This window comes from Oryctolagus cuniculus, chromosome 8 (genome assembly GCF_964237555.1).
Source record: "Oryctolagus cuniculus chromosome 8, mOryCun1.1, whole genome shotgun sequence".
Lineage (NCBI taxonomy): Eukaryota > Metazoa > Chordata > Mammalia > Lagomorpha > Leporidae > Oryctolagus > Oryctolagus cuniculus.
Window position 1 is genome coordinate 24,771,990 of NC_091439.1, and position 27,996 is coordinate 24,799,985.

At 43.4% G+C, this 27,996-nt stretch overlaps 1 protein-coding gene and 1 long non-coding RNA gene across 2 annotated transcripts in view; one reads left to right on the top strand and one right to left on the bottom strand.

Annotated features, from left to right (window-relative positions):
• MAML3 (mastermind like transcriptional coactivator 3) overlaps positions 1-27,996 on the top strand; it is a 477,422-nt gene that overhangs the window by 168,353 nt on the left and 281,073 nt on the right. The gene's annotated exons all lie outside the window — the stretch shown is intronic.
• LOC138843484 (uncharacterized) lies at positions 6-27,996 on the bottom strand. The gene is made up of 3 exons (XR_011378239.1): positions 27,740-27,996; positions 14,506-14,567; positions 6-496 (listed from the first exon to the last, which is right to left on the bottom strand). It is a non-coding gene; the product is annotated as an uncharacterized lncRNA (long non-coding RNA).

The window sequence follows — 27,996 nt, forward strand, 5'->3', positions numbered from 1 at the left end:
GATACTTTTTCTTTTTTTAAGATTTATTTATTTATTTCAAAGACAGAGTTACACAGAGAAGGAGAGGCAGAGAGAGACAGAGGTCTTCTATCTGCTGGATCACTCTCCACTTGACCACAACGGCCGGAGCTGCGCTGATCCGAAGCCAGGAGCCAGGAGCTTCTTCCGGGTCTCCCACGTGGATGCAGGGATCCAAGGACTCGGGCCATCTTCTACTGCTTTCCCAGGCCATAGCAGAGAGCTGGATCAGAAGTGGAGTAGCTGGGACTCGAACCAGTGCCATGTTGGATGCCGGCACTGCAGGCGGTGGCTTTACCCGCTACACCACAGCACGGGCCCCGCTAGTATCATTTCTGAATGCACTTCCGCCTGGTGTAGCTTGGTAAAAACAGAGCAGGCCTTGGGATAGGCAGTCCGATCCTGGTGTCAAGACCAAGTCAGGAAACTTGATTACTCCCTTGCCAAGCTCCTTCCAACGCTAGCATCCTAGATCTTCCTGTAAATTCACAAAGAGGAATTTTGAGAAAGAACTGCTAAATGGCAGTCAGATTATTTTAAATGGCTCCTGCTTCTGGACATCCAGATCTTTGGCCTGACTTTGGATTTGGGAGCTGGGTGCTGGGTACCTGCCATTGCTTTCCTGCCAGCATAGTGGGAGCCACTCCAGGCTACCCTGCTAGCACCTGCTCAGGGGACCAGCGTTGCTGGGGAAGGGCCGTTGGGAGTGCTGCAGTACAAGGGATGCTGTGTAATTGGGAAAGGAATTTTAATACATGCAGGTTCCTTTCTCTGCCAGATTGGCTTGAGCGTATGCAGTCAAAAAATCAAGGGGTTGTTGTAGCTAAGATATTTTGAGTTTCCATGGTGTGTGACTTTTGTGACTCTACTCGAGTATAAGCTCCTTATGGGCAGCTGTGTTAATGAGCAGCCTTCGGTGTCGGCTTGCTGTTTTATGAGTAATTAATGATAGTGACCGTCAGTCCTGATTTTAAGTCTAGGACGTAGAACCCATAGTCTGGTAGAACTGAAAGTCATCATCATCTTCTGATTATTTACTAATGTATCGGTGAAGATAAGCTTGATAGAAGGTTGGCCAGTTTTACTCTTTCCCGCTGTGGCTTATTAAAACTTGTGATTCATGTTTTCTGCCTCTGCTCCTAGGTTAAGCTTTCCCACCTCAGGCCTCAAAAATCTATTCCAAATGTAATTATAAGTGAAACAGAACAGACCTCAGCTAGTCAAGAAACAACAATAAGCAAGGCATGGAAGGACAAATACTATATGATCTCCCTTATACCTGGAATCTAAAATAGCTGAACCCATAGAAGCAGAGAGCAGAATGATGGTGGGAGTAGGAATTGGGAAAATGTTCATCAAAGGGCACAAAATTCCAGTTAGACAGGAGGAATAAGCTCAGATCTATTGTACAACTCAATAACTGCCATTAATACCAATGCATGGTATACGTGAACATTACTAAGAATGCAGTGTTTTTGTTTGTTTGTTTGTTTGTTTTTGACAGGCAGAGTGGACAGTGAGAGAGAGAGACAGAGAGAAAGGTCTTCCTTTGCCGTTGGTTCACCCTCCAATGGCTGCCGCGGCCGGTGCGCTGCGGCCGGCGTACCGCGCTGATCCGATGGCAGGAGCCAGGTGCTTCTCCTGGTCTCCCATGGGGTGCAGGGCCCAAGGACTTGGGCCATCCTCCACTGCACTCCCTGGCCACAGCAGAGAGCTGGCCTGGAAGAGGGGCAACCGGGACAGAATCCGGTGCCCTGACCGGGACTAGAACCCAGTGTGCCGGCGCCACAAGGCGGAGGATTAGCCTAGTGAGCCCCTGCGCCGGCCCAAGAATGCAGTTTTAAAAGTTTATTTTATTTGAGAGAGAGTACGAGAGAGCAAGAGAAACAGAGCACCCACCTGCTGGTTCATTCCCCAAATGCCCATAACAACTAGGGCTGGACAAGGATGAAACAAGGAGCCAAGAGCTCAATCTGGGTCTCCCACCAGGACCTAACCACTTGAGCCATGACCAGCCGCCTTCCAGGGTGCGCATAACAGGAAGCTGTAATCTAGGGCAGAGCCAGGACACAAACCAGGCACTCTGATATGGGCTGCTACTATCCCAGTGGTGGCTTAACTACTTGGCCAAATGCCTGCCCCTTAAAAGTGGATTGTAGGTGCTCTCACCACATGTGTGTGTACATACATATACAAATACAGATAAAGATATGAGGGAATGCATCTATTAACTTCCTCAATTTAGCCAATGCATAATACATACATATTTCAGAACGTCATGTCGTAGAGCATAAATGGATTCAGTTTTGTGAATTAAAAATAAAAAAAATTTAAAAAAGAAAAATGATGTTCATTTGAGTAATTTTCATTTTTCTGTGTGACTGTGAAAAAGGCATGATAGTTCAGTTGTGATTCTGGCTCTGGTTTTTTTGTTTTTTGTTTGTTTTTTTGTTTTTTTTTTAGACCCTTGTCTATCTCTCTCTCTCTCTCTCACTGTCTAACTCTGCCTCCCCTTCTAGCGCTGGTGCGCAGACTCTGCAGCTCCTGCAGGGATGGCGGGTCCAGCAGGTCCAGCGGCTCCCGCGGCTCGGCTTTCACGCGGTGGGCGACCTTGCTCTTCCTGTAGGTCTTCCGAGTCACAGCCACTAGATCCAGAAGAGTTTCCTCTGCAATTTTTCCCTGATCCTTTTCCTGAGGCTACCGTAACTCCACTTTAATAAAACTTATCTTTTCCCGGACTATTGGTGCGCACCCTCACTATTCCGCCATCTTGGCTCCACCCCGGTTTCTCTTTCTTGGCTCTGGTTTTTTTGAAAAGGAGAAAGTGAACATCCTCTCAATATAGATTGATAATATCTGTTGAGCCAAGGATATGATTAAATGGTAATACACTTTTGTGAAGCACTCATAGATTTCGTTATCCATGTAAGTTGTGGGTAAGGGGAAAGCTCCTTGTAATTTTCACTAATTCATCTGGATACATTGTGAAACTTTGTTGGGTTAGTTGGTAACATAAAGTAAAACCTAGGATGAATCAAGGTGTTTGTGTGTACACTCGTGCAGCTAGGCAAGGAATCTTCCTCTGGCCTTTTGTCACGTGGGCTAGTGACCCATTTCTTCTGTAAAGCGATGACCCAGGGCTGGGTGAGCTTAATTTCTTAGACACAACTCTGCTGACTTCAGCAACTTTTGACTTTTTCTCACTTTGTTCCTCACAATCTCTGAGACCTCTTAGGGACATCTTTTATGCTCTTGCCTGTCCTTTCACTGGAATTATAATACCTGGTCCCTAGCGACCTTAAATGAGTATTAGAACAGTTATCAGGATATATGGGATAACATCCCTTATAAGAAAGCCATCTGGAACCTTCAGTCTGATTTCCTAATAGAGAAGGAGCTCTGAAAATGTGTTTTAACACGGTAAGAACGAATGGTGGCTGAAACTGCAACTGCTCATGGAGAAAATTGGAGTAGTGTGTTGCAAATTTAACACACATCTATTCCATTCTGGGCCCAAACAGCAAAAATCAATCTGTGTTTTGTTAGCTGATTGGAGATTTGGCTCCTAGCTCATGTTCGCGTTGCATTTGAAGGGAAAGAAGGCCCCGTCTTTCTGAGTCCCTGTTCTTTTTCCACTGAGGGTGCTGCTCCCATAGCTGAATCATCTCTCTAGTCTTGGTTCTCTTCCACTCCCACATTCTTGTCCTTTAGAAAGAAAGGTCTCCAGCTAAAGAGAGCTGGGATAGAACTTGGGCCACTGGCCTTACGGGTGGTTTTGATGTAAGTAAGGGAAGACTGGCATGTGGTGATTAAAGGCCAACATTTCTGGTGGTTGTGTGGATTTGTTACGTTGATCTCAGGCAAGTGCGTTTATGCTCCTTTAAGGGGCTGGTATTGATTTTAACTTCACCAACTGTGGCGAGGTTTAGTTGATGTTGGCAAAGCTCTTTTTATTCCCAGGTTGAACCATGCTACAGGAAGTGCTGCGTTGGTTGCTTTTTTTTTCTCTTTCCTCCAGGGAGAGGAGAATAGAGGTTATAGGTCTGCTACTGCTTTGCTGACTCTTTTTATCTCATAATTTCAGTTATAGAGACATAAAGAGCCATGGAAAGGAATGAACAGTCTTTATTGAGGTAAATGAAGTTGACCATGACAGTTTTAATAAATTAATCAAATGTTGCTACTGTTTAACATGGGCAACACCTCAATCAGATGCTGGCTTGATGTGAACTGAAAAACTCATTGGGACTTTCAGGGAAAGATCATGCCAAAAAAGTAAAATGTAGTTTAAATGGGATGTTTTTAAGGGAAATGTATTTTTTTTATTTGACAGGTAGAGTTATAGACAGTGAGAGAGAGACAGAGACAGAGAGAAAGGTCTTCCTTCCATTGGTTCACTCCCCAATGGAAGTGATCCGAAGCCAGGAGCCAGGTGCTCCTCCCTGGTCTCCCATGTGGGTGCAGGGGCCCAAGCACTTGGGCCATCCTCCACTGCCCTCTCGGGCCACAGCAGAGAGCTGGACTGGAAGAGGAGCAACTGGGACTAGAATCCGGTGCCCATATGGGATGCCAGTGCCGCAGGTGGAGGATTAACCAAGTGATCCATGGTATCAGCCCCAAGGGAAATGTATTTTCAAATGATCCTTAGGTTTTCAAGTATATCCTCTGGATGGCATTTGGTATAGATGCTTGGTGAATGTAATGGGCAATAATGTCATAGAAATGGGGGGGAATAGTGTATTTTTTTCTCAAAATATAAGTGCGAATCTACATCAGTGACTCAGAAAGTTGAGTTCCTGCTGTATATCTAGACCTGGGCCCCTACACAGCTTGACTTAAGTCCTTACTTACCAATTGCATTTCTATTCCCTTATAAGAAAGCGATCCATAAGTTGAGCTTTAGTCACTCAGGAGCTACATAATATTTGACACCGAAAAAATCAAATAATGCAGATTATAAATAATACATAAATAACAATCATCTGGAGGGCCATGTATCTGAGTAGTAACTGCATCATTTACAAACAAATCCTGGAGCCAGCATTATGGTACAACGGGTTGAACCACAGCCTGGGGTGCTGGCAACCCATATCAAAATGCCAGTTCAGTCAGAGCTGCTCTGCTTCTGATCCAGCTCACTGCTAATGTGCCTAGGAAAGCAGCAGAAGGTGGCCTAGGTACTTGGACCCCTGTCAGCCACGTGGGAGACCCAGATAGAGTGTCTGGCTCCTGAATTCAGCCTGGCCCAGCTGCAGGCATTTGGGGAGTAAACCAGCAGATAGAAGATCTCTTTATCTGTCTCTTCCTCTCTCTGTGTTACTCTGCCTTTCAAATAGATGAAATAAATCTTCATAAAAATAAATAAATCTTGGGTGGGACTTCTGGCTATAGAGTCAACAAATCCACTCTCTTTTATTTTTTTAAAGATTTATTTATTTGAAAGTCAGAGTTACACAGAAAAGAGGAGAGGCAAAGAGAGAGGTCTTCCATCCACTGGCTCACTCCCTAACTGGCAGAAACGGCCGGAGCTGAGCCAATCCGAAGCCAGGACCCAGGACCTTCTTCCTGGTCTCCCACGTGGGTGCAGGGGCCCAAGGACTTAGGCCACCTTCTACTGCTTTCCCTGGCCATAGCAGAGCTAGATAGGAAGTAGAGCAGCCAGGACTCAAACCAGCACCCATATGGGATGCCGGCACTGCAGGTGGTGGCTTTACCTGCTACGTCACAGAACAAGCCCCAGCAAATCTACTTTTTAAGGAAGAAAATATACTATTAGACAAAATGAACCAAAACCATCATTTCAGTGCTATGAAATATAACAATCCGATAAGTGTTTACACTGAAAAACTGCTGAACTCCATTAGGAACACTGGGAATCTGGAATTCTTGCCTGGGGCTACACTGTCCCTTGCACAGCTCAGTTGCCATAGAGGTTCTGGGGGAAGGAAGGACTGTGGTCCTTAGGAGTAGCGGGTGTTTCTGGCAAAGGGGGCTTGCTTGATTTAGAATGGTGGGCAAGGCTTTTGACCTGTGGCATTATAAGTGAACAGAGTGATCCTGGCTGCAGCAGATTGTGCTTGGCCCATGGCTTATTATCCTGAGGTTGCAGTTGTGGTAGGAATAAGCATTTTCCTAGATGAGCCTGTCCACATGTGTGGCTGATGACAAAGAGAGCCCAAGTTATCTCACACTGCATGTCAGTCCTGAGGCTGAGCACATGCATATGGGAGACTTGGAAGGTCCTCCGTGGAAGGCAAAAGCTGAGATCCACTGGACGGTGGCCTGGTCTTTGGGTGTGCTCCTCTGCCCACACACAGATCCAACAGCAGAGGATGGAAACCTTACTGGCTTGCAGTGTTTATCATAATCTCTGTCTAATCATTGATCAACTGCTAAACTATGCAGATCTAGGGATGACAAATCAGAAGCCAGGATTAAAAATAAAAATAAGCATTTTTAAAAAGCTGAGAAGGGACATCAGTGACCTCATCTTGTTAGGGACACAGGTTTTATAGAACTGGACAAGTACTAGATAAATAAATAAAACCAGAAACAACAATAACCTTCAGGTGAAAAATGACAGCATCCAGAATTGCTTCAGCATATCATCTTTTTTTTTTTGGATGAATTTTTAAAAAGATTTATTTATTTATTTGAAAGTCAGAGTTATATAGAGAGAGGAGAGGCAGAGAGAGAAAGGTCTTCCATCTGATGGTTCACTCCCCAATTGGCCGCGACGGCTGGAGCTGCACCGATCTGAAGCCAGGAGCCAGGAGCTTCCTCTGGATCTCCCAGGCGGGTGCAGGGGCACAAGGACCTGGGCCAAATTCTACTGCTTTCCCAAGCCACAGCAGAGAGCTGGATCAGAAGTGGAGCAGCCAGGACTTGAACCAGTGCCCATATGGGATGCTGGCGCTTCAGGCCAGGGCGTTAACCTGCTGCACCACAGTGCCAGCCCCTCAGCATATCATCTTTAATGTTAAATCTCAAGAAAATATTTTGAACTATGCAAATAAAGAAGAAAAAGTGACCCATATTGAAAAAATAAAAGCTGTGAACAGAAACTTTCTCTTAATGTCCCCAGATGTTAGATTTGCAAAGAGGGACTTTAAAATGTATATTATAAATATGCTCAACTTTATGCATAACACAAACGTATGAGGACTCTGCAAGACGGAGGGATGGAAGACCAACTGGGAACAAACTAAAAGTACCCATGTTTAAAGCAGTGAAAGAAAGCATGGCAACAATGAATCAACAAGTAGAGACTCAGTGAGAAGGAAGAAAGTACTTGGAAGAAATAAAAAGGAACCTAATAAAATTCTGGAGTCAGAAGTAAAATAAGTGAAACAAATAAATTCACTAAGAGGGCCCAACAGCAGATTCAAGAAAACAGAAGAAAGAACCAGTGAACTTGGTACTCAGTAGGAATTATGGAGTTTGAAGAACAAAGAAATAAGAGCTTGAAGAAAAACAAGCAGCGCTTCAGACATGTGAAACAGCATCAAGCATACCAACATACAAATAATGGGAGTCACAGAGTAACAGGAGGAAGAGAAAGGAGTAGGAATGTATGTGAAGAAATATTTCCCAAAATTTGATGAAAAACTTTAATATACTCAGCCAATAACACAACTAACTACAAATAAGATTAATATCTGGACATATTATGGATTGTTGAAAGAGAAAAAGAGACTACGTTGAAACCACTAGGAGAAAACCGACTAATCACCTACAGGTTGAACCATCAGTATGATGACTGGCTGACTTCTCATTTTAAACAAAAGAAGCCTCAAAGCAGTGAAATGTTATCCGTATTCAGAGTACTAAAAGGAAAAGATGTCAGCTTTCTAGCCCTGGAAAAACTATCCTGCAAAAACAAAACAGAAAAACTGAAGGAGAAATTAAGACAGCCTCAGAAAAGAAAAAAGACCAAAAAATTGCTGCTACTATAACTGATGTGTAAGAAATATGGGGCCTGGTGTTGTGTATCGGAGTAAAGCCTCCAGCTGCAATGTCAGCTCTGGTTCTTATCTGCTCCACTTCCAATCCAGCTCCTGCTAATGGCCTGGGAAAAGCAGTGGAAGATGCTCAGGCATTTGGGCCCCAGCCACTGAAGTGAGAGACTTGGAAGAAGCTCCTGGCTCCTGGTTTTGGCCTGGCCCATCCTGGGCCATTGTGGCTATATTGGGAGCAAACCAGCAGATGGAAGATCCCTATCTCTCCCTCTCTCTGTGTAACTTGACTTTTGAATAAACAAATAAATAAATCTTTTTAAAAAAGTATGAAAATAAATCATTAAAGCTAAAAGGATGTGACTCCAGATAACCTGAATCCACAAGAGACAATGGAAAGAACTGGACCTGGTAAATATGTAGGTTAACATACTGACCTTATAATTTTTATTATTTTACCTTGTTTAAAAGATATAAAATTGTATTGTCCAGCACTGTGGCATAGTGGGCTTAGCCTCTGCCTGTGGTGCTGGCATCCCATACAGCTGCTAGTTTGAGCCTGGCAGCTCATCTTCTGATCCAGCTCTCTGCTATGGCCTGGGAAAGCAGTAGATAATGGCTCAAGACCTTGGGCACCTGCACCCATGTGGGAAACCCAGAAGAAGCTCCTGGCTCCTGGCTTCAGATCGGCCCAGCTCCAGCGGTTGTGGCCATTTGGGGAGTGAATCAGTGGATAGAAGACCTTTCTATCTGTTTCTCCCTCTCTCTGTAACTATCTCTCAAATAAAAATAATAAATTTTTTTAAAAAAAGATATAAAATTGTATAAAGCAATAATTATAACATTCTGTTCAATTTCTCACACATGTACATGTACAAGGGTACTTTTAAAAGTGCATGGAAAATAGAATTAAAGAATCACTTTATTTGGGTGCAAAAACTTTTTGAAATTTATACATATTTTTTCATAATACACACTTTCATAAACTTTCTGAATACCTCTTGTATACAATGTGTATTAGAGTAAAATTTCTATATTTTCTTTAATTAAGTTAGTACTAATCTGTAATAGATTGTGATGTTAAGGTGTGTATTACAACTCCCAGAGTAACCACCGAGAAAATGGCAACAATGATGGGCCTGGTGCTATGGCATAGTGGGCACCGGCATTTCAAATGGCACTGGCTTATGTCCCGGCTGCTCCTCTTCCCATCCAGCTCTCTGCTGTGGCCTGGGAAAGCAGTAGAAGATGGTCCAAGTGCTTGGGCCCCTGCACCCACGTGGGAGACCTGGAAGAAGCTCCTGCCTCCTGGCTTCAAATTGGCCCACCTCAAGCCATTGTGGCCATTTGAGGAGTGAACCAGCAGATGGAAGACCTTTCTCTCTCTCTCCCTCTCTGTATAATTCTACCTCGCAAATAAATAAAATCATAAAAAACAACAACAATAGAAGAAGTAAAATGGAATTAATCTGCTAGCCAGAAAACATGTATTTAGCATAAAAGAAGGCACTAAAAGAACAAAAAAGATGAGACAAAGAACAATTAAAAAGTAGCCTTTGTAAATCTAATTGTATCTGTAATATGTTTAATGTAAGATTTTTTTAAAAAATAAAGTCAAAATGTAGATTTAAAAAAAAAAGATTCAACCATACATTGTCCATAAGAAACACCCTTTTTTTCAAATGAAGATTTATTTTATTTTTTGACAGGCAGAGTGGACAGTGAGAGAGAGAGAGAGAGAAAGGTCTTCCTTTGCCGTTGGTTCACCCTCCAATGGCTGCCATGGCTGGCGCACTGTGACCGGCACACCGCGCTGATCTGAAGCCTGGAGCCAGGTGCTTCTCCTGGTCTCCCATGGGGTGCAAGGCCCAAGTACGTGGGCCATCCTCCACTGCACTCCCTGGCCACAGCCGAGAGCTGGCCTGGAAGAGGGGCAACCAGGACAGAATCCGGCGCCCCGACCAGGACTAGAACCCGGTGTGCCAGTGCCGCAAGGCAGAGGATTAGCCTAGTGAGCCGCCGCGCCGGCCAAGATTTACTTTTATTTTTTTAAGTCACAGAGAGAGAGAGAGAGAGAGAGAGAGAAAGAGGGAGAGACAGAGACAGAAAGAGATCTTCTATCTGCTGGCCAGGCCTGGCCAAACCTAGGAGCCAAGAACTCCATCCAGTTCTCCCACAAGGGTAGCAGGGACCTAAGTACTTGGGCCATCTTCTGCTACTTTCCCAGGCATATTAGCAGCACATTGGAACTAAAGTGGAGCAGCCAGGACTTGAACTGGCACTTATAAAGGTTGTTGTTGACACAGGCTGCGGCTGAACCCCAAGAAACACATTTTTTATTAAAACATAAATAGGATAAAATATAGAAAATGATACAGTATTGTGGGGAGCAACCCGGACTGGACTGAGTTACTGGAATTAAGACTTATTCTATGCATCTGCTCTCCCACAATATGGCGATGGGAGAGAAGTAAACAGCTTCCGCACAGCTGCCTCTTGCCAACTTGAGTGATGACCTCCAGGAGCTGATCCTGCTCCTGATTGGAGGAGAGCAGCGTACTCGGCGTGTGGGCAGCCGAGTTGGGATTGGCGGAGGAGGACTATAAAGGAGGAGAGAGACGGCATGCACCAGGAACATCTAAGGGGAACATCTATCTGAAGGAACACCTGTGCAGCCCCCGAGAGAGCCGGCCGGCGGTGTGTCGCTCCCCCGCGGAAGTGGGGAATGTGGCAGGGGGAACCGCCCTTCCACGGAGGTGGAAGGGACGGTAGCCAACCCGGGAAGAACCAGCAGCAAACCCGGGGAGGGCCGAGCAGACGAAAGAACAGCGCAGGGTCCTGTGTCGTTCCTCCACGAAGACGGGGAGCGACATAATGGTGCCGTGACTCGGATATGAAGCTTAGGCAGGGTTTAGTGTCGTTCCTCCACGAAGAGGGGGAGCGACACAGTATGAAAATATTAGCCATCAAAATCAATGAAATACATTTAAGACTATTATTAGAGATTAAGAAGGATATTTCATGATTCTTATTGATTTTTTAATGATTCTAAGATCAGTGCACTAAGAATATATACCAACTATATATGTATAAGCATATGTACATTAACTACAGAGCCTCAAAACACATGAAACAGTAATCAGTGGAACTAAGAAACAGACAATTCAGCAACACCAGTTGAATATTTCAGTATTCCACTCTCACCAATTGATAGAATAACTAGAAAGTAAGATGTTAAATAGTCAACAACACTATGGAAAACTTTAACAATATCAACCAAGTTAACCTGACATACAAAAAACAGTCTACTTACTAACTGCAGAGTACACATTGTTTAGAAATGTGCACGGAATATTCTCAAGAATGTACTACTTGAAAGGCCATAAATGTTTCAACACATTTAAAAGGATTAAAATCAAATGAAGCATGCTCTTCAACCACTGTTTAACTAAATTAGAAATCAGTAATAGAAATGTTTGAAAATTCTAAAATTCATGTCTAAATAACCCATGAAACATAGGAAAAGATCCCAAGGAAAATTGGACAATATTTTGCATTACTTTTTAAAAAGATTTCATTCATTTATTTGAAATTATTATTTTATTCATTTATTTCAATGTTTCAACACATTTAAAAGGATTGAAATCAAATGATTTTCTTCAACCACTGTTTAATTAAATTTGAATAAGTAATAGAAATATTTGGAAATTCTAAAATTCATATCTAAATAACCCATGAGACACAGGAAAAGATCACAAGGAAATTGGGATAATATTTTGAACTACTTTTTAAAAAGATTTTATTCATTTATTTGAAGTTATTATTTTATTCATTTACTTAAATGTTTTAACACATTTAAAAGAATTGAAATCAAATGAATCAAATTAATTATTTTCTTCAACCACTGCTTAATTAAATTAGAAATCAGTAATAGAAAAGTGTGGATATTCTAAAATTCATGGCTAAATAACCCATGAGACATGGGAAAAGATCCCAAAGAAAATTGGACAATATTTTGAACTACTTTTTTTTTTTTTTTTGACAGGCAGAGTGGACAGTGAGAAAGAGAGAGACAGAGAGAAAGGTCCTCCCTGCTGTTGGTTCACCCTCCAATGGCCGCTGGGGCTGGCGCACCGCGCTGATCTGAAGGCAGGAGCCAGGTGCTTCTCCTGGTCTCCCATGCGGGTGCAGGGCCCAAGCACTTGGGCCATCCTCCACTGCACTCCCTGGCCACAGCAGAGAGCTGGCCTGGAAGGGGGGCAACCAGGACAGAATCCGGCGCCCCAACCGGAACTAGAACCTGGGGTGCCAGCGCGGAGGATTAGCCTAGTGAGTCGCTGCGCCGGCCTTGAACTACTTTTTAATCAGACTTTATTCATTTATTTGAAAGGCAGAGTGACAGAGAAAGAGAGGGAGAAACAGAGACAGATCTTCCACCCTCTGGTTCACTCGCCAGATAGCTTCAATGGCCGGGGCTGGTCCAGGCAGAAGCCAGGCCATCTGAAAGTCTATTCACATCTCCTTTGTGGGACACAGAGGCCAAGCACTTGGGCCATCTTCTGCTGCTTTTCCAGACTCATTAGCAGGGAGCTAAACTGGAAGCTAAGTAGGTAGGACTTGAACTGGTACCCTGATACGGTACGCCAGCATTGCGAGTGGCAGCTTAACCTGCTGTGCCACAACACCAACCCCCAATATTTTCAACTGAAATGAAAATGAAAACATAAGTTAAAATTATGAGATGCAGGTGTAATAATGCTTAGACAGGGCCGGCGCTGTGGTGTAGTGGGTAAAGCTGCCGCCTGCAGTGCTGGCATCCCATATGGGCACTGGTTCAAGGAGTCCCAGCTGCTCTACTTCCAATCCAGCTCTCTGCTGTGGTCTGGGAAAGCAGTAGAAGATGGCCCAAGTCCTTGGGCCCCTGCACCCACATGGGAGACCCAGAAGAAGCTCCTGGCTCCCGGCTTCGGATCAGTGCAGCTCCAAATGTTGCAGCCAACTGGGGAATGAACCAGTGGATGGAAGACTTCTCTTTCTCTCCGCTTCTCCTTCTCTCTGTGTAACTCTAACTTTCAAATAAATAAATAAATAAAAATATTTAAAAAAATAGTTCTTAGATAAAAACTAATAACTTTAATCATCTATTTTAGAAAAGAAGATCTCAGATGAAAAGCTTAAGCTTCAATCTTTTACAACCAGGAAAAAAAGCCAACTAAATCTAAAGCAAGAAGGAACAAAAGAAAAAGTAAATATTATAGCAGAAATCAATAGAAAAGAAAAAGTCAACAAAACAAAAGTGTGTTTGTAAAAGATCAAGAAAATTGACAAAGGTTTAACTAGATTGACCAAAAAAAAAAAAAAAAGACACAAATCGGTAAAATCATGAATGAAAGATGGTCATCATTACCAACCCAATAGAATTTACAACAATTATATGAGAACGTTATGAACAACTTCATGCCAACAAGTTAGATTACTTACAAGAAATAGGGGACAAATTCCTAAAATACCCATCTCTGAAACGGACTTGAGAAGAAATAAAAGGACAGACCTGTAGTAAGTAAGGGAATTAGAAAAGTATTTTAAAATATTCCCATATGGCTGGCGCCGGCGACTCACTAGGCTGATCCTCCGCCTTGCAGCGCTGGCACACCGGGTTCTAGTCCCGGTCGGGGCGCCGGATTCTGTCCTGGTTGCCCCTCTTCCAGGCCAGCTCTCTGCTGTGGCCCGGGAGTGCAGTGGAGGATGGCCCAAGTGCTTGGGCCCTGCACCCCATGGGAGACCAGGATAGGTACCTGGCTCCTGCCATCGGATCAGTGCGGTGCGCCGGCCGCAGCGCGCCGGCCACGGCGGCCACTGGAGGGTGAACCAACGGCAGGGAGGACCTTTCTCTCTGTCTCTCTCTCTCTCACTGTCCACTCTGCCTGTCAAAAAAAAATATTCCCATACAGAAAAGCCTGGGTCCAGATGCTTCAGTTGTGAATTACATTGTATACATACAGAAATGAACACAACAACATTGTAGGATAGAAGATTGACATACAAAAATATTTCTGTTATAAGCAACAATCTGAAGGATGTGTGTGTGTGTGTTTCTTTCTGTGTTTCTTCATTTTAACCCTTTCTGAAAATAGAGAAGGAAATACCTCCCAACTTATGACTAATGACAAAGACATTACAGGAATATTCTCATGAGCCCATGGATGCACAAATCCTTAGCAAAATATTAGGAAATTGAATTCTGAAACATGTGAAAAGGATTATGCACCATGGCCAAGTGGGATTTATCCCATTACTGTGAGGTCGCTTTAACATCTGAAAATTAATTAATGTAATATACTGTATTAATAGAATAACAAAAACTAATTATCATCTCAGTAGATGAACAAAAAGTATTTGATGAAGCCTAACACCCATCCGTGATAACAAACTTTCAACAGACTGGGAATAGATGAGGACATCAATCTGATACAGGACATCTACAAAAACCCCATAGTTAACATCATCTGTTATGGTAGAGTAATATGCTTACCTGGTGAGATAGGGAACAAGTGAGCACTCTTGCCACTTCTGTTCAACATTCTCCAGGAAATTCTAGGCAGCACAATAAGAAAAAAGTAAAATGAAGGTACCCAGACAGGGTGATCATTGAGTCTAGTGACTAAAACGCTGATGAAGATGTCTGCACCCCACGTTGGAATGCCTGCTTCAGCATCTAGCTCCTGACTCCAGCTTCTTGCCAGTGCAGCCTCTTGTGAGGCAGTAGGGATGGCTCAGACAACTGGTTTCCTGCCACCAGATGGGAGATCTGACTTGTGTTTGGGGCTCCCGGCTTCAACCCTAGCCCAGTTCCAGCTGTTGTACGCATTTAGGGAGTGAACAAGTGGGTGGGATCTCTCTGTCTGTCTCTCTCCCTCTTTCCCTTTGCTCTTTAGATAAATAAATTAAAAAAAAAAATCAAGAATGGAAAGTTTATTCCAGATGACTTGATCTCCGTATGTGAAAAATCCTAAGGAAACCACATCCAAAAAATTTAAAACTAATAAATGAATCTAAAGTTGTTGTAAAATATGATTAACATATAAAGCATCCCATTTTTATTATTATAAGCACCAATATGAAAATTAAGAAATCAGTTCCATTCCCAACAATATAAAAAAGAAAGACTTAGGAATAAATTTAGCAATAGAGGTATAAGACTTGTACACTAAAAATTTATAAAACATGACTCAGAGTAATTCAAAAATAGAGACACTCTAGCTGGGGATTTGAGAGACCAAATATTGTCAAGATGGCTTTTCTTCTGATCTCTAAATTCAATGCAATCCTTACAAAAATACTAGCTAGATATTTTGTAGCAATTGAGAACTGATCTTCAGATTTATCTGAAAATGCATTGAACCTAAATAATAATTATTTTTAAAGGAGATGGCTGCTATCATTTTATTTTTTTAAAAAGATTAAATTATTTATTTTGAAAGGCAGGGTTACACAGAAAGAGAAGGGGAGACAGAGAGAAAGGTCTGCCATCCACTGGTTCACTCCCCAAATGACCACAACAGCCGCAGGCTGGCCAGTCCAAAGCCAGGACCTTCTTCCAAGTCTCCCACGTGGGTGCAGGAACCCCAGGACTTGGGCCATCATCTGCTGCTTTCCTAGCACATTAGCAGAGAGTCGGATCAAAAGTGGAGTAGCCAGAACTCAAACTGGCGCCCAAAAGGGATGCCAGCACTGAAGGCAGCGGCTTAACCCACTATGCCACAACGCCAGCCCAGACCTATAATTATTTAAATAGTTATGAAAGAGATGAACAAAGTTGGTGAATTGACTCTGTAGTATTTTAAAATGAGTTATAAAGTCAGATGTTCATAATAATGTGTAAATCGTACAAGAGTATTAATATAGTTCAATGAAACAGATTTTTAAGAGTCTAGGAATAAACTCTGACATTATGGTCAGTTGGTTTTCGCAAAAGTGGCAAGACAGTGGGGGAAACCTGTAGTCTTTAAACAGATGTACCTGGAATAAGAGGATACCTGCATGAACTTGGATTACACACAAAAATTAGCTCAAAATGTATTATTGACCTAAATGTAGACATTATAACACCTAGAAAAAAATCCCAAGAGAAATCTTTGCTATTTGGATTTTGGCAAAGAATTCTTGAAAACAACACTGAAAGCACAACCCAGAAAAGAAAAAAATGCTAATTAGACTTCATCAAAATTAAGTGCTTTTGAGCTTCCAAGGAGGTGAGTAAGAAAAAGAAAAGATGAGCCACAGACTGGGAGAAAATATTTGCAAATCATTTTTCTGATAAAGGACATGTATCTAGAAATAGATGCGTTTTAAATACTCTTACAGCTAAATAATGAGAAGATAAATAGCTCAATTAGAAATGAGCAAAGGATTTGAATAGACATTGCGCCAAACCAGATAGACAGGAACATGTGCTCAATATCATTAATCATTATTGGGATGTAAATTAAAACCCAATGTGATACCATTTCACACCCACTGGAAGGGGATCTATTCAAAACAGACATACATAACAAGTGGTGGTGAGATGTGGAGCCCAGAAATCACATAAATCCCAGGTGGGAGTGTATAGAGGCACAGCCATTATGGAAACCATTTCATAGTTTTTTCCAACATTGCTATAAACTTACCAAAGCCACTGCTGAGAGTGTCCCCCAGAGAAATTAAACACATCCGCACAAAGATGTACACCAATGTTCACAGCAGAATTATTCTTAATAACCCCAAACAGGAAAAAATCCAAGTGTTTATCGGGTCGTAAATGAACAAACAAAGTGTAGGACAGCTATACGGTGGACTCTATGCAGCAATTAAAAGGTACTAACTGATGATGCGTGGTACAGGATGGATAACTGCCCCAAGCATCATGCTAGTTCAAAAAATCCAGATACAAACAACTGCACGGTATTTGACTGTGGTTCATTGAAATGCCCAGAAGAGACACTGATTGTAGTAGTGGAGATTAATCCCAGCAGGCACGTGGGCACTTTTCTGCAGTGGTGAAAGTGTCCTCAAACTGCATTGCCGTGAGAGTTTGCAAAACAAAGATTTTGAATTCTGCACTTAAAACATGTGAATTTTATATGTTATTTTTTACCTCAAAGAAGTTAGATTTTGCACAAACTTTATTGACTTGGGGCTGGCATTGTGGAGTATTGGGTTAAACTGCTGCCTATGATGCCAGTATCCCATATGGGCACTGATTTGAGTTTGGACTGCTCCACTTCTGTTCCAGTTCCCTGCTAATGCTCCTGGGAAGGCAGTAAAAGATGGTCCAAGTGCTCAGACCCCTGTACCTATGTGGGATACCGGGATGAAGCACCTGGCTCCTGACTTTGGCTGGCTATTGTGGTCATTTTGGGAGTGAACCAGCAGATGGAAGATCTCTTTTTCTTTCCCACTCTATGTAACTCTGCCTTTCAAATAAATAAATCAATCTTTAAAAAAAGAAAAAAAGGGGGCCAGCACTGTGGCGTCGTGGGTAAGGCCGCCGCCTGCGGTGCTGGCATCCATATGGGCACTGGTTCAAGTCCCAGCTGCTCCACTTCTGATCTAGCTCTCTGCTATGGCCTGGGAAGGTGGTGGAGGATGGCTCAAGTCCTTGGGCCCCTGCACGTGTGGGAGACCCAGGGGAGGCTCCTGGCTCCTGGCTTCAGATCGGCGCAGCTCCAGCCACTGCGGCCATCTGGGGAGTGAGCAAGTGGATGGAGGACCCCTCTCTCTCTGTCTCTCCTTCTCTCTGCGTGTAACTCTGACTTTCAAATAAATAAATAAATCTTAAAAAAAAAATAAAAAAAGAACTTACAGAAGTATCAGATCAACAGATTCACTCCTCAAAGTTTATTAACGTAGAAGTAACCTTTTAACCTTTAATAATACAATTGTCAAGGATAAGATTTAAGTTGGAAATATGTGTTGTTAAAGTAACTATTACCATTGAGATTTAGTAAATATTGTTCTTGTTATATATATATATACACATATATATATTTTAAACACATTGATTCATAATCATTAGAAATGGTTCAGTGACTACATTTTATTTTCTTACATGTGATTTTAGGCCTCTAAGATAAGAAAATAATAAAGTTTCTGTGAGGTTAGGTTAGATATCTGTTTAAATCTATAGATGCTGCAGTCAACAGTACTCTAGACTTGAAAAAGTGAAAAAAATAGATTACATTGTTAGAGCAAAACATTTAATTTCTTCTGATACTATCATATTTTTTTTCTGCGGTACTGATTGTTTTTTTACCTGCCAATTTACTTTTTAAATACATAATATTTAAAGTATATATACAATGTGATACTACTCAGCCATAAAAAGAATGAAATCCTGTTGTTTGCAACAAACTGGATGCAATTGGAGACCACTATGCTTAGTGAAAGAAGCCAGTTGCCAAAAGACAAATATGTTTTTCCCTGATTGGTGGTAACTAATATACAGAGTACAAAAAAAGTAATATATATGAGCAAAATTGACATTTTGTGATTTGATTATTGTTTATAGCCCTTGTCTATACTCCTGAGGAACAATGGTTTTTCTACTTGCTACTTGTTGAATTCTTTATTTTGTGATTATAAAGTAAATTGAGAGTATGCCATTGCAAAAATTAAGAAAATAAGGAACATGGAAGGAGGGCAGGAGGGAGGGTAGAGAGAGATGTATCACTGTGCTCTTAAAACTTTATATATGAATTTGTTTCCTTTATAAAAATAAAATTTTTTAAAGATTTTCTGGAAGTGTAGGGAACAAGTGGTAAGGAGGGTGGGGTTAAATAAACCAAACGTATAGGGTCACAGTGACAGTATTAACACAGTCACAAATTCCCTGGTCTTATCCAGTCCTCAACTACCCTGGCCACTGGTTCTCAGGGGAGAGAGTGGCCTGACAAAGGCGAGACAACGGAGCACGTATCCTCGTCGGCAGGAGGAGGCTTCTTACAAACCACTTAGTGAGGCAGAATGTCTGGGTTTTGCAGTAGTCCTGTGGGCCGCATGACTCATGCATGGTGAGTAATAACATCCCACATTGCAGATGGCCCCGCTGGAAAGTTACACACATTCAGTGGCAAGCACTTTGTCCAGGTTTGCACAATCCAGCTACCGTGCACGGAGGAGGAACGCGGAGGGGGCGGCAGCAGCCATCAGGGGTGTCACATCCCAGGGAATGGCTGGGAGGGCTGGGGCCTCTGGACAAGTGCCACGGGGCCTCATTATTTCATTAATTCTCCAGATGCTCTTGTGGCACTGGGCAGGTGGCACATAGGAGCAGCAACAGTCACAAGAGTGAATCTGTTCAGAATGGGATTTCATGGACAGGCAATGTGCCTTCGGTGGTCCTGGGAGATTCCTTAAGTATCCTGCTTTGTCCCGCCCAGAGCTCTCTGCCTCGCAGTTTGTGCTCTGGGGTGTACAGAGTTCATAAACTGCAGAGAGGCCGGCGCCATGGCTCACTAGGCTAATCCTCCACCTGCGGCGCTGGCACACCAGGTTCTAGTCCCACTCGAGGCGCCGGATTCTGTCCCAGTTGCCCCTCTTCCAGGCCAGCTCTCTGCTGTGGCCCGGGAGTGCAGTGGAGGATGGCCCAAGTGCTTGGGCCCTGCACCCGCATGGGAGACCAGGAGAAGCACCTGACTCCTGGCTTCAGATCAGCGCGGTGCGCCGGCCGCAGTGGCCATTGTAGGGTGAACCAACGGTAAAGGAAGACCTTTCTTTCTGTCTCTCTCTCTCTCACTGTCCACTCTGCCTGTCAAAATAAATAAATAAATAAATAATAAACTGCAGAGAAGGGGCAGTTCTGTCAACCAGGGCAACTGGCAATGTCACAGCTCTGTACCCCACAGTTGCTTCAGAGGTGCAGCCAGAGCAGGGCCCAGGCTCCCCCCAGCACTGGCTTGGGTTCTAAATGCTGATCAGGAGGCAGTGCAGGGTGATTTCCCAGGGCTGTGCTGGAGTGTGAAAGTGCTTGCCCTTGTTTAACAGGGGTGAGAGAAGCTCGTGTTTATCTCACTCCCTCATCCAGTGATCTTGCTGTTAGGTTAGTCAAGAGATTTACCTCCATACAGCAAATGCACCAACTGCAGGTGCCCAGTTGTTGAGTTTAGACAAACGTACCCGGCTGTGTAGCCACTGCCCTAGGCAAGATAGAAAATATTTCCACTCCCCTCACAGCTCCCCGTTGCCTGAGCTGCCCCTGTTTTGTGTGAGTTTGAGATGGGACAACCGAAGAACTGAAGTGACTTGGGAATGGCAGTCGTGGAAGGGAGGCCCAGAATGCATTTGGGTTTTTCTGCTGTCTCCAGCTTGCTAGCAGGGCATGCATACTTCCCTGGGAAACCCATTAAAACACAGCAAACGGAAGCTCCAAGAATTAAGCGGGGGGACAGGTCTTCGGAGGCTTCCCTCTGCTTTTGTTATCATTATTGTTAGGCCAAAAGCCTCTTCTGAGTCATCACCGTGGGACCGGTGCCTGTTTCATACAGGAGCACTGAACACAGAAGTTGACATGAACAGCGTGGCAGCAGCAGATCCTACGGCTGCACAGCTCTGCGCTCACCCTGAGAACTCCCAGGTTGTGCCGTGTTGCAAATGAAGATGCTCCTGGAGGGAGAATAGAGATGCCAAACCCCAGGACAGATAGCCCCGGCTTATCTTTGACATGCTAGGAGCACGCAGAGGCTGGTTGTCTTCCCCAGCCTGCCGTGGCCGCCATCAGGAGCTGCTTTCTAGGTGGAAGCATTGTGGACATGCGCACAGAGAGGATGCACAGTGCTCCCGCCCCAGAGCAAGGCCACAGGAGCGCCCGCCCTCCTACCAACCAAACTCCCCAGTGACTGGCCGGGGGGAACTGGCTTTCCCTGTTCCCGGGGCCTCTGTGCAGTCATTCTCTCTCTTTTTTTTTTTTCTTCAGGGCTGTCTGCTTGCAAAAAACTGCTGACCAGGGTACCACGTATTATGCCAAAATATTTATAAACTGTCATCCCTCTGGGAGTGAGGGAGAGGGAGAATATTGCTTGTTTTAAAATAAACCTTAATGTAGGGCAGGTGAGTGGCTCATTTATCCATCCTTTCCTTACACGAAGAGAGAGAAGCCTGCTACACCCGGCGCGGGGGCTGCCTCCCGTCTCCCTTCCCAGCCCGCCTCCGGCCTTTGCATACGGGCAAGCCGGGGGCCCTCAGGTTGGTGGCGCTGAAGTGCTAAGTGCATTTGATTGGTATCATTACTGGTCTCCAGTAATTGATTACTGTCCGTGGTAAAATATTCAGGGCAAGCACACAGCCAATAGCAATCACTTAATCCATCATGGCCGATTGTTCGTCCTCTCCTGAGACCCATCAGCCAAATGCTATCCGACCCCACCAGGCAAATTGCCGATGGCTGCTTTGTGTGTACAATTTACTGTGTATTTACTGCATTCCCTGTGTTAACCAAAGCCACTAGCTTTAGTGAACAGGGAAAAACAAGGCAGGTTCTTGCTTGGCAATGTCAAGTTCACTCTTTGATGAACCTCTTTGGTCTCCTTTTTTGTGGAGATTTGCGATTCATCAGCGTTGGTTTTCGTTGCTTTAAAAAAAAAAAAGGCGAGTGACGTTGTGGTTATATTAGGAATATTAATTGTGAGATTTGAGATAGGTTGATTGGAGTAAGATCCTGGAGGGTTGTTTGTAATGCAGATTTTTTAGAAATAAGAAGTGGGAGAATAATGAATAACAACCAGAACTAATCAGTTTTGTGTGTGTGAGCGTGCGTGTGTTTAATCCAGTGATAATGACTAAAAGTAGTTCTAAAAACAAGTAGAAATTCAGGGCCTGCACTGTTCTCTCCATTTTCTTCCAAGATGTTTTATCCTTGCATCTTGGCAAATACGCCCGTGCCTGATGCATGGTAGCGATCTTTGCTATTCAACCCAAAGAACATGCAAAAGGAGGTATACGGGGAGGAGAAGAAGAAGCAGATGACTGTTAGATGTGATGGCACACATGTGCTGACCATGACAGTGGTGACCAGGGGTAATGCTGTGACCCAAATCACAGAAAGCAGTTTCTACTCATCCGTCTGGAGGGACAAACGAGAAGTCTGGAGGCTTACAGATCTCACGTATTATCTGCTCCTCTGCTTTCCACAGAGCTGGAAGAAACAACACGATGAGGGATATATTTGCAAAAGAGGCGTATATATTTGCTTCTGGGTCCCCAGGTGAACTTGGGAAGCCAGCAAGAGTAAGCGTGAGAAGAGCACATGGAGACATCGCGTCAGAGATAGCAAAAAGATCCACTCTCTTCCCAACACCCATCTTGAAGAGCTTGCATTCCAAAATGTATTTAAAGAAACTGTCCTGAGGGCCTCAGAGGAGATCCCTGTGGCCTCTTTTGGTGTGCTTTGTTTATTTAAACAATAAACATACAGAGGAACATGTAGCATACAGAGGAATTCAAGCTAATTCCCCGTGGGCTGGGAAAATGTCCTGTGTGGTGTGTCCTTGGATGAGGCTCTGTAGCACCTCACTACCCACGGGAATTGCTGGAGAGTACAGAATCTGGCTCTGCAATACCTGTGCGTGCACATTCTTCACGTGGGGCCTCTTAGCTTGTGGCACGGACACCTGCTTTAAGTCCTGAGTTAGTTGGGCATGTTCCGCTGTTGATCACAAACTATTTCAGTTCAAATAAACAGCACATCTGAAAGCATTGATCTTTTATTGTGTACTGTGGGACTTTGGTTGTTGCATAGACTATTGGCTCAACCTCCTGCTTGTTAGCCAGCGAGTGATGTGCTTTACGATCGAAGGAACTTTAGGATTTCAGCTTTGCTTTTCCAGAGGGTCTGCTCCATGGTCCTTGTAAGATTTCTGTTCTCAGCAGCCTGGTTCCATTCCACCCCTCATTCTGTGTCCCGGGCATTAAGAATTTAAACAATGAGCCGTAAGTTCTGCACTGTTGGGGGGCCTTCTAGACCTAGCCTGTGCTACTTTTTAGGAAACTTTACAAACCCTGTCAGTTTGGTCTATTTTCAACATGTTAGACTTTTGGGGATGCCTTAGTATGCTAAAGAAATTTGGCTTTTAGTATGCAGAAAATTATAAATGAGTGGCATTTTCATTTCCTAATGAATGTCCTCCAGTCAAAATCTGCCCAGAACCTGCAGCACATTGCAGAAAGCTGCAACAGCCACCTTCTCCTGGTTTGCTGTTCCATTTCTTCCCTCTGTGATGGCTTGTACGTCTACATGACGGGCCCGAGCCACCCACTTATTTCATCAAACACTAAGCTAGGTGTTGCTGGGAAGGTATTTTGTAGATGTGATTAATATCTCCAAGTAGTTCACTTTAGGGAAAAGAGACTTCCCTGGGGGAAAAAAATAGAGGCGGGCCCAATCCAACCATTTGAAGACCATAAAAGCAAAAACAGAGGTTTCCCAAGGAGAATTTGTGCCTCAAGACTGCAGTGTAAGATCCTGCTTGAGCTTCCAGCTGGCTGGCCCGCTCTGCAAATTCCAGACTTGCCAGCCCCCACAATTGCATGCGCCAATTCCTTAAAATAAATCCCATCTTGGTGCTGTTTCTTTGGAGAACTCTGACACGCTATCTTGGTGATAGATTTGAAAGAGCAGGAGTGAATTATTTAACCTTGACTGGTGATGCTTTTTGGATGGGTGATGCTGTCACCAACGCGTGCCCAATTGTGTCGGAAAGTTAGGTGTCTTGACGTTGTGGTAGAAAGCAAGGAGAACGCTGAAGTTGATGTCCAAGGTTTCAGAAATGTGAATGAATCCCCTGGTTTCTTCCCGCATTCACAGTTGACTTTAGTACTTCGCTTACTATATTTTTCTACTTCTATCACTATATGTGATGTTATCATCGTCTATCTACAGGCATGCGTTGATTCACAACAGAAGTGTGCTGTGAGGTGATTGCGTCTTTGTGCAGGCATCATAGAGTGTGCTTACATAGACTACTGCACACCTGGGCCGCACGCGTTGGTTGCTACAGCATGTTACTGCACTGAATGCTGTGGGCAGTTGTAACTCAGTGTAAGTGTCTGATATCTAAACATAGCTAAATATAGAAAAGGTGCGGTAAAAATATGATATAAAGGATACCAAAGGTTACATCTGTGTGGGGTGCTTACCACAAATGGAGCTTTGGAAAGATTGGAAGTTGGCTCTGGGCTGGTCGGTGAGCATGTAGTGAGTGGGTGTGAGAGCCTAGGACATGACCGTATATGCTACTGTAGACTACCAATGCAGTACACTTAGGCTACACTAAATTTATAAATTCTTTTTGTCTTCAAAAACTGAAACTTTGCTCACTGTAACTTTTTTACAGTTTTAAATTTTTTTTATTGTTTGACTTTGTCATAATGTCAGCTTAAAACACAAGCACATTCTATAGCTGTATAAAAATATTTCCTTCAAGGGGCAGAAATGATAGTGCAGCCAGTTAAACTGCTGCTTGGGATGCCTGCATTTCATTCCAGAGTGCCTCGTCTGAGTCCCTGCTGCTCTGATCCGGCTTCTTGCTAATGTGTCTGGGAGGCAGGAGATGATGGTTCAAGTGTCCCATGTGGGAGACTCTGATGGAGTTCCTGGTCCTGGCTTCTACCTGTCCTAGCCCTACTTGTTGTGGGCATTTGGAGAGTGAACCAGTGGATTTGAGAGCTCTCTCTCTCTCCCTCTCTCTATCACTCTGGCTTTCAAGTCTTAAATCAAGTCTAAAAAAATCACATCTTAAATCTTAAAAAAAAAAAAAAAGAAGTTGTTGGGTTGGCCTTTTGCAAAGGTCTTTAAAAATATTTTCTTCATATCCTTATTCTATAAACTTTTCTCAAGTTTAAAATATTTTAATTTTCATTTTTTAAACTTTTTTGTTAAAACTAATTCACAAACACACACATTAACAGAGGGTTTCACCAGGTCAATGTCATTGATATCACTGACTGTCTTCAACCTGCATGTCCTGTCCCGCTGGAAGGTTTTGGGGACAGTAACACACATGAAGCTGTCTTCTGTGATAACAACACCTTCTTCTGGAGACCTCCTAAAGGTTCTTTTAAAACATTTTAAGGCCAGTGCCACGGCTCACTAGGCTAATCCTCTGCCTGCGGCACCAGCACACCAGGTTCTAGTCCTGGTCAGGGTGCTGGATAATGTCCCAGTTGCTCCTCTTCCAGTCCAGCTCTCTGCTGTGGCCAGGGAGTGCAATGGAGGATGGCCCAAGTGCTTGGGCCCTGCACCCGCATGGGCGACCAGGAGAAGCACCTGACTCCTGGCTTCAGATCAGCACAGTGTGCCAGCTACAGTGGCCATTGGAGGGTGAACCAACGACAAAGGAAGACCTTTCTCTCTGTCTCTCTCTCTCTCTCACTGTCCACTCTGCCTATCAAAAAATAAATAAATAAAAATAAAAAATAAAACATTTTAAAATATTTGAGTAGAAGGACTACACTCAAATGATAAAAGTATAACGCAATAAATACATAAACCAGTAGCATAGTAACTCATTAAGTATCAGGCACTATGACTACTTGTGTGTGCTACACTTTTCTGTAGCTGGTAGTACTGTGGGTTTGTTTACACCAGCATCACCACCAACAACCGAGAAATGTGTTACACTATGACTTTAGGACAGCTATGATGTCTGTAGGCAATAGAATTTTTCTCCTCCATTATGAACTTAAGTAAGGTACCATTCTCATATTCGTGGACCGTCACTGGGACACAGCTGTGTGGCACGTGACTGTATTTTCATGATTTGGTGGCTCCTTGATCTCCTCATTTGCAATGTGTTTTCCTCCATTCCATATGAACCATCTGTGCTCAAGGCCACAACCTTGGTCTGCACTCAGCAATAACTGGTCGTACCTTCGAACATCCTGCTCTCTGGCTACCCCTACACCCAATTCTTGAGTTTGTCAAAATCATCCATCTGCTGACCTTACCATGTTTTCCTTATATGTTAACCTCTCCGTGACCTTCCCTCCCTCTAAACCCAACTTAGATCTCAAAGTTCATTATTATAATTATAATTGCTTCTATATCTACCCATTACTCTCTGTCCCATCTTCTCCATTAAACTTGCCTGGTAAAGTCTGAGTCCTCCATGGATCCATCTTGCCTAGCCATCCAGTGCATGCCTGCAGCTGAACATCCCTGGAGAAAAACTCAGGGTGGTGCTAACTATTCCCTCTTGAAATTCTTGACCCCAGGTTGTCAAGTGCTATCCGGCTGCCCAGCAGACTTAATCTGCTTCCCTAGTGTGTTTGCCTTTTCACTTTCCAAATGATATTTCACACCTTCTCTTCCTTCCTCTCATTCTGTCTTTCATGTTATCAGTCTAATAGTCATCTTCTGCACTTCTCCTAACTCAGAACCATCCAGCTTGCTGGCATTATGTCTCTATTGTAACAGTAATATCCTAGCTGGTTTGAAAAGGTGGCATATTGTGTGCTCCTATGTTTATGGCAGTCTGCAAAAGGCAAAACTATAGAGATAGTAAGCAGATCAGTGATTGCTGTGGATTTGAGATGAAGAGAGGGTAGAATAGATGAAGCATGAGGGGTTTTTAAAGTGGTGAAACTCTTCTACATAATACTGTAATGGTAAATACATGACACTGCATTTATCAAAACCTATGAAACTTTACAGCATAAACAGCATCCCTTGATGTGTGTATTTTTTTTAATTTAAGAGGTGGATCCAAAGACAGAATACAGATTGTGGCAAAAGAAGCTAGCCACCACAAATATGAGTCTGTGCGGTGACCTCACTGAAGGGATGAAGGTGCTGACTGAAGTCACTTTGGAAATGAGTTGAGATTGCAAAACTAAAGGCAAAAGCATCTGTGCATAAGTGCTGTACTCTAATTGATATTCTTTCCCCAAGGGAGGTGCAGATTAACAATTCCGAAGCAACTATAATGTATATTGGAATTGAACAATTAAGTGAATAGGTGGTGGGTGGTGGGAGGCAGGTTTCTCACTCTTGTGGTGGTGAGGGGATTACAGCAAAGCAAGGAGAGAAGGTGAGAATGATTCACATGGTCACAGCTTACAGCCAGAGACATCAGAATGAACTCATGTTCAGCTTAATATAGACACAGATGGATCCATCCAGACATATTTGTACACACAGGTTACTATACACACATATATTCCCTTGCTGTGTCAGGTGAGAGGGCCTAGAAATGGCACTTCAGCCATAGTGAACACACCTAATTTCCAGGCCTTGATTTCTAATACCATCCTCCAGTAAAAAAACAAAAACCAAAAAACAAACATGGCTTCTTGATGACAAGGTTGATTGTAGGGCTGGAGCCAGAAATACAAAAGATGAACTTGTAGAACCTTGTGACAGAGAGAAATGTTCAAAGGAAACCCCACAATAATGGGGGTACGTCTCAGGGAAACAGGAGCCGATGGAGAGAGTTCCCAGTAACCAAAACTGGGATAATCTGAGCACAATAGAATAGCAATGGATTATAACCCAAAGCATCAAATAAACATCCATGAGTTTATACTGATGTAAGTAAATGATTGAATAAGTAAATGGGGAGAAAGGTAAGTCTCTCACTCAGGAGAATTCCCGATGATTTTTGCAGATATTCCACCATCAAAGAGGTGAAGCATAATTCCTCACCCCTTAGGTATGGTCAGAACCTAGTGACTGACTTCTGAAGAGCATGGTGTAGGAAGGGGGGCAAAAGAAATAGTTGTATGGCATCACCTACCTCTTCTAGGTCATGAAAGTTCACACCGGTAGTGATAGATGCTGTTAATACCGTGCACCCTTGATAAAAGGTCAGGAGAATAGCACTTTGCCTCTGTGGTCTTCCTCCTAAAAATCTGTAACGCCAGTCTAGCTATAAGAAAAACATCAGAAAAATCCCAGTGGAGAGATTTTCTGCAAGTCGATCCGTCTCCTCCATGCAGCTGACCCTTCCTCTTCAAACTGGCCACGAGAAGCAAAGGAAGGCTGAGAAACCAC